The sequence below is a fragment of the Panicum virgatum genome, chromosome 7N (assembly GCF_016808335.1).
Source record: "Panicum virgatum strain AP13 chromosome 7N, P.virgatum_v5, whole genome shotgun sequence".
Classification (NCBI taxonomy): Eukaryota; Viridiplantae; Streptophyta; class Magnoliopsida; order Poales; family Poaceae; genus Panicum; species Panicum virgatum.
The window spans coordinates 28,732,822-28,745,296 of NC_053151.1; the positions used below are offsets into that span (position 1 = coordinate 28,732,822).

Below are 12,475 nucleotides of genomic sequence, written 5' to 3' on the forward strand. Positions count from 1 at the left end.
GTCCTCTTCACTATGCATAACGTGCTTACCAATAATCATCAGTTCATTATGTAATCAAGGATAACATGGACCAATTAACTGAAGCTTCTAAGAGTAGTACTCATTGTTGAATACCAATTGATAGAGGGTTTTTCATTGTAATCAGTATTTTTTACACCCCAATTTAACAATATGCAGGGAAAATATAGACGACCGTCGAATCAACACTCATGCTCTGAGTACAACTTCGATTAATAACTGAAGATTGCATAATTCATTAGAAAATCATATTTACTATTTTGGAGAGACTATATAAAAAAGGAACATACTCGAACAGTGATGGGCTGACCATGGGCCAGCTTCTAAATTCTTTTTTGGCCTTCGCCAAAAAGAAAATAAAAGGCCGGTAGGCCTGAACACTTATGATGCCTAGAATTTGGTCACGGCCTCCTTCCAAATTGCAAGTCCGGGAGAAGATCGCGCCCATGTCTATCAATCCTCTATGCTGATCACCACAGCACTTCGGCTCCTTTCAGGCTTCTTGAAGCGGGCAAGCCGTGCTAAGTCGTTCGTGGATTCCGTGATCCTCTCGACCTGGACAACGATGTCCGAGAGAAGGGATGCAACGACTGCCACATGCATCGCTTGCAACAGGGCCGCAACGTCCTCGGAGAACGCGGCTCTGAAGTCACTCGCGGCTTTGGTGGCTGCAGACATGTCGCTGCTGGCTGGAGATGGCGCAGTCATCGTCCGAACTGTCAACGAGAGCCCCCTGAGCGCCCTTGCAGAGTGCGAGCTCATTGCAGCGCATGCCGCCCCAATTTTCAGGCATAGCTCTGGATTGGCTGCAGGATACTGAAAGCCAAAAGGGATTTGTACTATTCGTCAGAATTGGTCAAAGTTAGCTAAGTCTGGCTTAGGAGAAACCTAATACGATACGAGTTCGGAGTTTTTGCGATTACCTGGAACCTTTTTAGGACGATGACACAGGAAGCAAGAGCCTCCATTGAAGAAGCGCATTGGCGACAAAGAGTGCCGAGTTCTTGGTATTGTTTCCATGGGTGGCGGAAGCCGAATTTGCCGTGAATAGGCTCCCACCTGGCAAAAGTGCTCTGCAGTATTGGGATAATAGTACATATCACCGGATTTAATTATGTGATCTTGTTGACAGTGGCTTTGTACACTCAACAAAAAGGAAAAGAGATTGCGTTGGCAATCAGGCCGAACTGAGGTGAGCTTACCAAAGAGTCCTCTCTGACCTTCGAACTGAGGACGCTCTTGTACACATGAAGAAAGGCTTTGCCTTCCAAGTTTTCACATGAAGAGGTCTCTCCAAAGCATTCAGATTCCAATCCTGCACACAGCACACGAGAGAAAATTTTAGTCCCATATACCCTGGGAATCTGAAAAGTATTGCCACTGAATCTTTGGCAGAAGAGAATAATATCAATTTCTGCTACGCAAAACTTACCAGTGAAAATGTTGAAGGCACTGCAGCCTAATACTAACTGGTACATACAGAGTAGTTACATTGTTCTGTACCTTCAAGGAACTCCGCCAGCTTGTCGAGGTTGCCTGCGGCGAGGTTGTGGAGGTCCTCGCTGGCCCAGATCGGGAAGACGAAGACGGTGGTGAAAAGGCAGGTGGCGACGCCGACGGCGATGGTGGTGACGCGCTCGTGCGCGAACTCGATGAGGTCCTCCACGCGGTAGCTCGACACGGCCACCAGCGCATGAAGATGAGCACGCCGTAGTCGTACCTCGCCTTCACCTCCGGGATGAACCTCGAGAACGTCGCCGCCGACGCTGCAGATCGAGCCGCCAAATGGACCAATGTAACGACATGCGTAAAAACGCACAAGCGACAGCAGATCTGAACTGATGATCAGGAGCCAGTGCTCATACTGTACCTGCTAAGAAGACGAAGAGGCCGAGCAGTATCGGCTCTCCCTTCTCACCGCCGAGCTGCGCCACCAGATGAGCTCCGATGGCGAGGGAACCGCCCACCAGCGTCGCGAGAGCTCTGTTCAGGCCTTTGTTAGTGTTAGATCTCCACCAGTTGGACCAACGGCCACGGCCAACTAGCCCCTTGACTCGTGTTCTGATCGGGGACGCCCAGTTCAATAGACGGTTGGTGGGCCTTTGTCGTACAACGCTATTATATAGAGGAGATGGGGACCACAGCACAAGGCACGTAATTCCAATTCCACAGTCGGGCGCTACTTATTTTTCTAACAATCGATCAGACCGGCGCGGAGTACCTTCTCTTTCCTTTTTTTATTTTATCCGGCACGGAGCGCTCAGACACTTTTCGTTGCGCACGATGAGGTAGAGGCTAGTTAGGGCCCGTTTGGCACAGCTTAGCTTGCTTTAGCTTCACACACTGTAGAAGTACTGTAGCATGGCGAAGCATAAGCTAGTTTTTCCGGCTTCGCAGGTTCACCACTGTGCTAGTTCATTTTCCCTCATCGGTCCCCGTGTTTGCTTTGTGCTACAGTGATTCACAGTGCATTACAGTGCTCCATTCCTGCGAAGCTGAAGCTGCTGAGGCAAAACTGTGCCAAACGGGCCCTTAGTACATACGTGCAGACTCTGCAGAGTGTAATAGGGGTCGTGTTAATATTCTTTTTTCTTTCTCTTTCTAAGTTGAGTTCTATTATATTAAATCAAGTGTTATATTTTCTCTTTTCAGTATTTTTGCGTTCTATTATGTTGTCTCCTAGGGAGTTTTTGTTTGATAATTGTTTCATCAAAGTTATGCTAAAAAATATTTCTCAGAAAGTTGGATATTGAACTTATGCGTAGATATTGCGCATGAAGTTTTCTAGGTAATATTTCTCGGAAAGTTGGATAGTGAACTTATGCGTAAAAGTTGCACAAGAACTTATCATGGGAGATGCGCTAATAAAATCTTCCGATAAATTTTCTGAAAAAAAAGTTATGCACGAGTAAGTTGTATGTTGTGAAAACTTATGCTAAAAATATTGTGTAAAAATTTGATTAAGATATTCGTAAAATTTTCGTGTTTTCATAAAAATTGTGCTGAAAAGTATTCGCGACGAAGTTATTTGGAAATAAAATTTATACGTACAATTTATATGCATAAATTATAAATTTCCAAAACTAGAAAATTAGGGATGAGAAAAGTTTTCTAAAAAAGAAATGCAGGCTCTGTCGGAGATCGAGCGCCAGGGGGCTTGCTGGGCGCGCGCTAATTAGCGTGCCCCCACAAGGCACGAGGTTCCTCGCTGCCACTATTCCCACCGTCCTAACCCTAATCTGATCAGAGAGGGAGCGCTGAAGCGATGGGAAGCGCCGCCTAGCCAGCGCCGCCACCATCTCCGCCATCCTGCTGTCGTCCTCGTCACTGGCGCATCATATCCGACTTGCGCCACGCCGCCGTCGCCCTTGACCTCGAACCACTCCGGCGCGTCCACGACTCTGCCGCCGGCGCTCTCGGCATCGCCACCGTCAGGCTTGTCGTCGACCATGGCCGGCCCCTTCTTCAAGAACCACTGAGTAACCCCTCTGTTCTACTCCTAGAGATCCTAAAGATTCTAACAATGGTATCAGTTAGCCTACTCTAGTGAGTAGATTGAGATGGGGAAAGATGATTCGGTTATGAATCCAAAGAATCAGAGAACAGAAAGAGAGATTTCGATGCAAATCGAACGACAAAAGCTAAACCTAACCCTAGCAACAAAGAGGGCACGCGTACCTACCTGGTCTCGCTGTCGCCACCATCGCCGGCCGTTGCCGATGAGACAGTTACGCCAAGGCGCCGGCTCGCCGGCGCACAATCGACGCCGCGCAAGAATTCGAGCCGAGCCAGTGCTCGACGCATCCTCGTCGGCCTGAAAGCTCAGATTTGAGCACCGGCTCAAGGCCGCTCGACAGCGGCGTGCTCACACACAGGTGAGCGCGCGCCGGCGAGGGGGCTTGCCGCGGCGCCGCCATCCTTTACGGGTCGCCATGGGCGGCCGCAGCTCCTCCGCTCGACTCCGTGCAGCAGCTGTGAGATAGAAAGGAGAAAGGAAAGAAGCTGAGAGGCCATGCTCGGGGTCACGCGGCCATGGTCCATCCATGGCGCGGACCACTTGGAGCGGCACGGCCGTGTGAGGCTGCTGGCGGCGCCGCCGTCGGACCGAGCCGGCCGAGAGAGGAGGAAAGGAAGGCTAGTGTTGAGGGGAGCCGGCCGCCGCCGCACGCTTTTGTTCAAGCGAAATAGACGGACACCCGTCCGATCTCCATCAACGGTCAGGAAGCGGCCGGAGACAGCTGGGCCACTTCCAGCCCAAGTGCAGGCGAGCCGAGCTGGGCCGCCAGTCTAGGCGGGTGCCGGGCGGGCTAAGCGCCGGCTGAGCAGTGCGTGCGTGCTAGCTGGGCCGAAAGCACAGTAAAGCTCAGAGCTCAGTTTTTTCTTTTCCAGAAGCATTTTCATTGATGTCTTGATAAATTTGATTATATTTTGATCTCTATTCAAATTTATACCAACGTATATTTTGTTTAGAGAATACATTGAGTACAGAAATGATTCTGAATAAAGATGATCTTAATGTTTCCGCTGCAAAGCAAAAGTCTCATCCTCTATTTAAATTCGAACCAACAGGAAAATTTAAATAGAGTAGAAAGATATTTGTTCAAAGTTAATTTATGAAATTGTTATTTTCTGACCATGATGATAATAATATTATAATTCTATTATGAGTTTAAGTTCAATGTTCAATCTCCGACAAATTTTGCATCAAAGTGATCAATTTTTCGGAGAATAGAGAGACAAAGAAATGCTTCTGAAAGAAAGAAAAGTTCTCCGTTGCAATAAAGAAAGATAAGCTCAGATGAGTTTTTCCCTGTGGGAAAAAGCTCTTTTTTTTAAGTTTAAGATTAAGAAAAGTTTCCCCTGTTGTAAGTCAAAAAAATGTTGTTTTAGCATTTTTTTGCCATTGTAAGTGTCAAGTTGAGCATTAGTTTGCTCTTAAAAGAAACGAAATTTAAAGTTTATTATGATGTTGTCATTTTCTGACCAAAGTTGATGATGGCAATATTATAATTTTTATTCTTGTCATGTGTTCTATATCTGCCCAACGGTGATATAGAATTGAAAGTAAAGGAAAGTTGTATATTTTAATTTTGACCAATGTTAAATTAAGACATATAATTCTTCCCAAGTAGAGAGAAATTAACAAATAAAAGTTGACTCCGATCAACGTTACAAATAAAATTTTATGGTTACTCAGCTGTATAGTTGAGGTTAAGAAAGAAAAGTGCATGTTCCATTCTGACTTTTAGTTGATATGGAAAAGAGATGCAACTTTTTCGGAAAGGCTTTTGGTTTTTGTCTCACTAAAGTTTTTGTAATATAGAGATTTGTTAAATTTTCTGATTAAATTGGAACTAACGAGAAGATTTAATCAGAAAATAAAGTATATATGCATGTTTTAGTCATTGTGACCAAAGTTTCTTCGTTCTACAACAACAGTAAAGATAATGGTTGAAATGAGTTTGACGCATGTTCAATTTGACCAACGTTGAATTAAACATGTGTTACCAATGCATTTAAAGTTTATTACCGCAAGTCGGAAAAGTTTTGGCACTTGTGCCATTCATATCCTGCATGGCAGGGAAAGTTTTTGTGATGACTCACGTGCGACATGAGTATCACATAAAAGTGAAGAAATCTGGGGGAGCTTTTAAGTTATCCCAGCAATTCTCATGCACTACTATAGTGGCATATTTTGGATAGTGACTTGAAAAGAGTCGAAGGACAAAATAAAGTTTTAGCAAGTATGATTTGCAAAAGTATAGCAATATGAAGAACTATGTTGAGTTCTTTGAAAGCGTAACAGTAAGAAGAACTCTGATGAGCTCTTGAAATAGAAGGAGGAAAAAGATACTCCCGTTGTTATGCATGACTTGATCATGTGAATAAACCAAGTAGTTAAAGACTCCTCGTTCGCAAGTATTAGAAATAATTTCGAAATTATGGCAGCAAAGTTTGTGCCATATTTCGAGGGGGAGAAAGATTAGAAAGACAAAAAAGATTAAAATTTAAAAGAAATTTCTCCTTAAAGTAAAATGCGATGCATTTTAAAGCAAGAGTGATCTATTAAAGAAGAATTTGACCATAAAGAGAGTACAACAGTCATAACATTAATACCCCTACATAGAAATAAGAAGAGATTCCTGAAGGTTTACAGATTCAAAAGAAAGAAAAGATAGTTGAGCCTCAAAGCAACCGAAAAGAAAAGATGGTGCTTAAAACACCCTATGAGGCTTGGAAAGACTAAACCCAAACAAAAACTAGAAGATATTTCATCTTTACAATAGGTGGGATAATCTGGGGAGTAAAGTATGTTGAGAACTAAGGGTTGAAGAGAAGTAGAACCGTACGTTCACTCCAATGTTTCAAACATTACAATATGATTGAAGTTGAGGTGACAATTGCCTTTTGTCATTAAGAGAGGCAATAGCCCCAGACAGAAAGCAATATGTCTAGCCATCTATTGTTAAAGGATAAGAAATGTACGTAAGTGAAGAAATACAAATGAAGGTGATTCCACCTTATTTGGAGAAGTCATGAGAGGCGCTCATTCATCGAAGTGGCAAGAAGCCATGAAAGATGTCATGAGGCAAGTTCCAAAATTATTTTGGAACATAGAATAAGTTCCTAACGGAGCCAATACAATAGGCTATAATGGGTCTACAAGATTAGAATGTGACTCCAGAGGGAATTGAAAAGTTGCTAAGCGCGATTTGTAACAAAAGGCTTTATGCAAAGAAAAAGAATAAGTTATGATGAGACATTCTTGTAGTCTCATCGAAGGATTTTTTTAGAATCATAATGACAATGATAGTATACCACTTCTAGAATTGTATCAGATCGATGTTGGAGCAATATTTCCCAACGGAGATTTGTACAAGAAAGTATATTCATGACATAACCAAATGGTTTTTTTATTGTGGAAAGAAAAGAACATTAGTATACTACCTGATGACATCAGATCACAGAATAATGGTATCTAAAGTTTTGTGAGAACAAAGAAAAGTTTTGGGTTTTAAAGCTAAGGTAAATGGAAGATGACAAATTGTAAATATGTAAAGTGTAAAGATGGGAAATACCTTTCCCGCAAGTTCAGAGAAGAAGGTTATTATGACCTTTATTTTTTATAAGAAAAATCTCGGTGAAGATTCATTCGCTCTAGGAATGGAAATTCACTGGGATAAAAGAAAAGGGGTATTAGAACTATCGCAGAGAGCATACCTAGAAAAGGGTTCTAAAGAAATATGGTATGAATGCGAGCAAAGCCTACGCCTGTCTTATTGTCTATCAAGGGTAACAGTTTTGGAATTTTCAGTATTCTAGGAACCGTTATATGATCGATCAAAAGAGAGTGAAAAAGTGGTTCTATGTGCTTCAGCTGTTGAAAGCAAGATTAATGCTCAAAAGAATTTACTCTGACATAGCTTAAGTATCCGGGATATTTTGGCAGAAGTCCAGTCCAGCAATAGATCACTGGAATGGAGTTATAGAATGTTTTTATAATTTTGCAAAGTATTGTCAGCCTCATGCTAAGTAAGAAAGGAACCTGTCTCTCAAAAGATTGTGAGTATAAAAAGTTAAGTTTTGGCGAGATGTTTAGTGAAGCCCACAGTAGTAGCTAATACTCGCATTTGGAGTTTTATTGTGGAAAAGCTCCAAAGCAAAATAGTTATGATATCATGGGTTATGTATACCTAAAGTTTAGCATAATATGAGGCTACAGGACAGGCAAAAAAAAATAGTTGAGGAAACCTTTACCCGAAATTGATAATGGTAGACAACAGCAATATACCATTCGAATGTTTTCACTCCTATGGCAACATGTCAAGTGTGCTGCCAAACACTTTGACGGTGAATTATATGTTGCAAAGGAGAAAAATCCAGAATCATATAAAAGTATTGAGCATCAAAGTATCAAGCAAGTGCTTGCGGATCCTCTTACTAAAGGTCTATCGCCCAAGTCGACATGGGTTTTACGGCAGGCCTATGATTTCTGGATTACTAAATGGCCCAAAGGAAGGTTAAGGTCTTGTTTCAATACAGAAAAGTACATTGTGGCTGTTAATCTGACGGTGACTAATAACTGTCATGATAAAGCACGCCCTACGTGCTGATCTGCAATGAGATGAGGACCAAGAGCAAAGCAATCAAAGAGAAAGTAAAAAGAGTTACGTCAAGGTATAAAGTTTTAAAAGTATAAAGAGAGATCAAGGGAGAGAATGTTAGTGTTGTTCTCTCCACCAGATCGGGGACGCCCAGCCCAATAGACGACTGGTGGGCCCCTGTCGCGCAGCGCCATTATATAGAGGAGGTGGGGACCACAGCACAAGGCACGAGGTTCCTCGCTGCCACTATTCCCACCGTCCTAACCCTAATCCGATCAGAGAGGGGGCGCTGAAGCGACGGGAAGCACCGCCTAGCCAGCGCCGCCACCATCTCCGCCATCCTGCTATCGTCCTCGTCGCTGGCGCATCATCTCCGACTTGCGCCACGCCGCCGTCGCCCTCGACCTCGAACCACTCCGGCGCATCCACGACTCCGCCGCCGGCGCTCTCGGCATCACCGTCAGGCTTGTCGTCGACCATGGCCGGGCCCTCCTTCAAGAACCACCGAGTAACCCCTCTGTTCTACTCCTAGAGATCCTAAAGATTCTAACAGCCTTTACTCAGCGAGGCGCCTGTAAGTTGCATATATAAGTTAGGTCGTCAGAAGGAACGTATCCATGTAGAGTTCCGGCAAGAGATGAACTGCTGCACGTCCATGACCTACCAACGGTGAACTCCATGACGAAGACGACGGTGATCACGGCCTAGATGGTGGAGTCCCCCCAGCTGTTGAACAGCGGCGTGGCGTAGTAGAGCACGGACACCAGCGTGAGCGCCAGTCCGACCTTGAGCGAGTGCGCCACCCGCCTCGGGTCGTCCCGCGCAATCCTCGCAAGCTTCCCGGCCAACCCAGCGACCTTGCTCCCCATCCTGCCCACCGCCGGCTGGAGCACCTCCCGGCAGCTCGCTAGGACGCCGCCGTTGGTCTCGCCGACGCCGCCATTATTGTGGCGCTCGGCCGCCTGAGGCTCCATCTATCGCAGCGCACTTACACAACGGACAGGTCCCAAAGCTAGCTGTGGGCTCTAGGGGAACGCGGAGCGCGCTACTATATTTGTTCTCCTATGTGGATTGACTGACGCATGAGGACTTATATAATAAGCATACGCATGTGCTTTCGATGCTGTAATCTAGATTCAACGGTAGGACGTTGGTTAGGTCTCGTTTGACTTTTTAAAATAGTTATCACATCGAATGTTTGGAAGTTAATTCGAATATTCAAAATTTCACATGCTAATTTAATATAAAACTAATTGCATAAGTCGCAATATGGATCAAGACGAATATATTGAGTATAATTAATGCATGATTATTATAGTAATTAGTGGTCAAAATATGAACTAATTAGGTTTAATAGATTCGCCTCGTGATTAAGTCAAGAGTTATGGAATTAATTTTGTAATAAATCTATATTTAGTATTTCTAATTAGTGTTTAAACATGTGATGTGACAGGATTTATAACTTAAACTGAAAAAAATCAAATGAGGCCATAGAATAGTGAAGAGCAAATAGGCTTGGTACTTTTTGTTAGGAAAGTCTTCATGAAGGGACATACCAGTACAGCTAGTAACATATCTATTATTTTATTATTTGGCCAACAAACGGAGCCTCCATGTTCGCTCTCAAGATCTAGAAATTCCCACATTAATCAGAGAAAAAAAATAAAATTACCCACCACTACCATTACGAAAAAAGTTAACCTAAAATTCTCATATACATGTTTATAAATTTTCCACGAGTACCATTAAAATATATTTGTATTTATAAATATAAATCTATCCATCGTTTTACATATCAAGATACATATCATGCATACCTATACGATACTAGCTACACAAATAATTAACATATTCTACCACATGTATATTTTATTATATTACCAAAATCCTAAATGCACCTTCACGATTATATTATTATTAGTCAAAATAAATAAGATAATTTTAGCCTTCGCGCTATATTAGATTACCACCTAGCCTGATCATGATGAGAGGGTAGCCAAAGTTGGGTCAGCGATGAGAATCACAGAATTGGAGGCTAAGAGCAAGGGTAAGTGCCGCCGCAAACTTCTTCATCCTCCATGGAGTCTGGAGTACTACTACAATAATCTTAACAGAGGCGGTTAGAAAACATTTTCAGAGGCGGGTGGGGGCAACCGCCTCTGAGCAATCGTCTGTGTAAATCAGGGATTTGCAGAGGCGGTTTTAGAGGCCCGCCTCTGTTAATAAAATAGGAAAATTAAAAAAATAACCCATCGGCCCGCCGAGCCCACCGGGCATCTCCGCCGCCGCCTGGGCCTTGCCTCCGCCTGGGCCTTGCCTCCGCCCTGGCCTTGGCTGCCGAGGCTCGGTGCAGAGGAGGCACAGAGAGGAGGGGCCGGGCCGCCGCCGCTCGGCGCTGTGCAGGCGAAGGTAGGAGGGGCCGCCTTTTTGGGGGAGAAGGGAGAGGAGCGCGCGGGCCAGACCCGCCGCCGGCCATTGTGGGCGAGAGAGAGAGGGAGAGGGGGGGAGAGAGAGATTTGCTAGGATTTGGCTGGGGTATGGATTTTTAATGGGCTCGACCCATTAACTGAGGCGGGTGTTGTAAATGAACCGCCTATGAAAATACGCTGATTAACAAAGGCGGTCACATTACAAATGACTACTTCTGTTAATCGATTTATTGAGGCGGTTTCTGTAACCACCTCAGTTAATAAGAAATGACCGCCTCTGTTAATGATGGACATAACAGAGGCGGTTATTTTTTATGCCCGCCTCAGAGGCCTTTTTAAAGTGCCTCGCGTAATCCAGAATTGTAGTATTGGACACTGTCCATCACCTACGACCTACTGGTGATGTCTCAACATGAATGTCAAGCATGCCCAATGCAAGCACAAGGTCACTGCACGTCCAACCTAACCCTTTTTCGCAATCCTCCTGCATCCATGTCCTTGCCAAGAGAGGGTCCTTGACATTACTCCAAAGGTTTGTTGTCGACATTGCTACAAAACACCACCACACCTCACAATTAACACTACAAGCTAAAAAAAAATTAACACCACAAGTAGATCAGGAACCAGAACAATATCGATCAGGCCATGATTGGTATAGTAAGCTCATCAGGCTGAACATGAACATAGGTTGCTAAAATTATGAATTGAATCTTGTGCTCTGCACTATAGAGATGTGTTGGCTCTTCCAAGAAACTTGGATCGATTGTTCCTCAATAGAAACTAGGCCATAGAGGCATGACACCTTGCTACAGACAACAGAATTAAACATAGTAACAACAGACGAGCAAGAGGATCATAAAGTAAAGAAGCTAGCAAAAGAACAACTGAGTCAGTTGAACTGAGCAGTGGGCAGCATTACTATAAGGGTTGGCAGATAAGAAACATATTGCTACTACTAGCAAATGGTAGTAGCTAAGATCTAGGAGATAGGCTATCATGACAGAATTAGGACTGTGCGATTGTCATGCGGCCACATCACTGATAAAGAAAGATGTAGGCAAAAGAAGACACCACTGCACTAGCAGCAGATAAGCACAATTGATTACTGAAGCAAGTAGCATGTGATGAGAAATATTTAAATTTATGAATAATAATTAAATAAAAAGTGCAAGATATATTTAGAATATCAATACTAGCCGCACAAATGCGTGGGTCACCTTACTAGTTCTTTTTATAAGGTGAACCATATGGTTGTATTGTAGTCCATCATTTACATGTCAAGCGATATCGACATCGATCAGGTGGTAATTAACAGAACAAAATATAGCTAGGTACATGATTAGTACTTAATTTGATGTGATCGAATAATCGGTCGTGGCTACATGCGTGCATGATGCATGAAATGATGAGAGCATCTTGAAAAAAAATTGATACACGAGTTGTTTTTGTTAAAAAGGGAACCATCCGGCCGGCCTTGCAATTCGGGTCGTCCTTGATCCGTACCAGTGGCGGACCCAGATTTTTTCTAGAGCCTCGACGAACCAACGTAGCAATCAATAACCAGTTCATACAAACATGTCGGTCACGAACACAAGCAAAACATGAAGAATAAAAATCAATGTTTAATACGGGGGAGTGTCTATCCCTCACTTGAGTGAAATATCACCTTTTCTCACTCAATTTTTTGGACCACTGGATTAAAATTCAAGGGCTCTCCTTCATCTTCTATCTCCCTTCACCTTCTACCTCTAGTTTCTCCCCACCCGCCGCCACACCACCCGCCGCCCAGCCCCACCGCCACCCGCCGCCCAGCCCCGCCTCCACCTCCCGGCGCAGCCCTAGCGCGCCCGCGCCGGCCGCCGCATAGACCCCTCCCACCGCCGTGCAGGCCCCTTCCGCCGCCGCCTCCTGCAGCCATCGCCC

At 44.1% G+C, this 12,475-nt stretch overlaps 1 pseudogene; it reads right to left on the reverse strand.

Moving 5' to 3' along the window:
• Nucleotides 1-394: 394 nt before the first annotated feature.
• On the reverse strand, nucleotides 395-9,097 carry LOC120681103 (annotated as a pseudogene).
• Between the last annotated feature and the right edge of the window lie 3,378 nt (nucleotides 9,098-12,475).